At 42.2% G+C, this 2,156-nt stretch overlaps 1 pseudogene; it reads right to left on the minus strand.

Annotated features, from left to right (window-relative positions):
- Positions 1–1,084: 1,084 nt before the first annotated feature.
- On the minus strand, positions 1,085–1,557 carry LOC116872082 (annotated as a pseudogene).
- Between the last annotated feature and the right edge of the window lie 599 nt (positions 1,558–2,156).

Below are 2,156 nucleotides of genomic sequence, written 5' to 3' on the forward strand. Positions count from 1 at the left end.
TCGAAAACCCAAGTGCAACCACTGACTTAAAATCATCTCAAATATCTTTTCACCAGAAAAAACAACACAAAAACCTCAAGTATTCCACTTTTCATTTAATTTATTGATTCCTTGCCTCTTTCTTGAAAAAATATGGGAGTGTAGATTGAAGTCTAATATGCAGCAAAATCATTAAAAGAGGCATACACACACACAAAAATGTTTTAATTAGTACCAAGAAAACAAGGAGGAAACATTACCCATTTTGGGTCCATTTAACTGCTGAGAATAGGCATTGAGCCTGGCTCTGTTTGTCAGTGGCTAAAGCCGAGAGGCAAGCCTGGTAAGTCACAGAACGCTTCTTATGATAAAAGAGGCCTGGCTAGCAATTTCTCAGAGAATACAAACTTTCTCTTGGCCCTAAATTTTAGAAGAATTTTCACATGAGAACTGGTAACAACAAAACGGCCTCCACAAGTTTTATGGCAAAAGCAGAAGTGGTTTTCATGTGGCTGTTTCTTCCAACAACCTTGGAGGAAAGCCAAGGGCACGCCAGATAGCACAGCAGCTCCGTAACGTGCTTTTCTGTTTTTCGACAAGAAATGAACTTGAGCATGTGAAGAGGAAAAGTCAAACATTCTAAGTAAATGACACAGGAGGTATGACCATATTAGATAAAGTGCGCTTGGTTTCCTCTTGGCGGAGTCACTGGTGGTCATACAAACATGACTCTCCTTCCTGAGGTGTGGACTGAATTGCTCACTCCGGGGCCAAAAGCCCACCTTCCCAGCCTGCCTGACTCACACACCCCACCCAGCCCAGGTATGCTCTAATGAGAAAAGGTCGACTTATCTAAGTAGCCATTCCTACAATTGGCCACTATGGGGCAGCACTGAGCCAGCATCCGGAAAACAAACTTCGGAAAAAATTCCCTTTGTAATGAGCAAAGCCATCCAGCATATAAGCAAGTCTACCAATCCACTAAATCCATTCATCCTGAAAATCCCATATTTGGCTGTTTCCACAAATATTTAAAGGTGGAAAAATAAAATAGCCCCTCCAATAGCAGAAAGGTTTTCTGTGCTTCTCTTTGCAATTTTTTTTTAGTAATCATAATAGATATTTATTTAAAGCAATACATTTGCAGCTCAGATAGTTCTAAATTGTACATTTCAGCTTTATTCAACTTCTTAAAAATACTCGAGGGCAGCTGCAACGACAGTTTTCAACTCCATGATTACTTCTTTGCCCATTCTTCTCTCTCTTTCCCGAATAACTTCTTTCAGATATGGTTCAAGGTAGAATTTATCCTCCTCGTATTTTGTCCATTGCTCTTTAGGCAAGATCTGATGCCTCATGGTCAGGTCCAGTGCCCTCTTAATGCGAAACATCCTGTCATTATAAAGGTTCTCAGGAAGCCTTCTTATGGCTTCTTTCACATCATCATTCTCATGTATTGTATCATCTCGCATTAACCCCAATTTATTGAACCCTGCAGCATTGTAGTACCATTTTCGAATACCCTCCAGCCATTGGCTTGATGCTGCAACGGCAGGCCTGCTCGCCATTTTGACCCGAGACTGCCTCTCTTTGCAATTTTTAAAGGGTCGATCCATCATATAAAAACAGCAAAGATATACTAACATTTTTTTTTTAATTTATTTATTTGAGAGAGAGACAGTGAGAGAGAACATGAGCGAGGAGAAGGTCAGAGGGAGAAGCAGACTCCCCATGGAGCTGGGAGCCCAATGCGGGACTCGATCCCGGGACTCCAGGATCATGACCTGAGCCGAAGGCAGTCGTCCAACCAACTGAGTCACCCAGGCGTCCCTATACTAACATTTTTTGAACAGGAACCATGCTGAGTGTCTGACATGTACCATATCGTGTAATTCTGCAAGAACTCGATGAGGTTGTGTCATTATTATCCCTCTCGTGTAAGTGAAGAAACTGAGGCACCCAGAGTTTAGACAACTCGCCTAAAGTCACACAGCCCTATTCAGTGGCAGAGTGGGATTTGAGTTAATCCAGGTAGTATGACAGAGAGCATTTAACCTACCTCCTTAAAGACCTGTGGCATCTCAGTCCGCACTCCCCCCAGAACCAGATATTGTATTCCCCATCATAGCCTCAGGCTAATAGCCAGCAAAGTTTTTCCTTACTTTCCTTATTTTGAG

The sequence above is a fragment of the Lontra canadensis genome, unplaced genomic scaffold (assembly GCF_010015895.1).
Source record: "Lontra canadensis isolate GAN:19392208 unplaced genomic scaffold, GSC_riverotter_1.0 scaffold28, whole genome shotgun sequence".
Classification (NCBI taxonomy): domain Eukaryota; kingdom Metazoa; phylum Chordata; class Mammalia; order Carnivora; family Mustelidae; genus Lontra; species Lontra canadensis.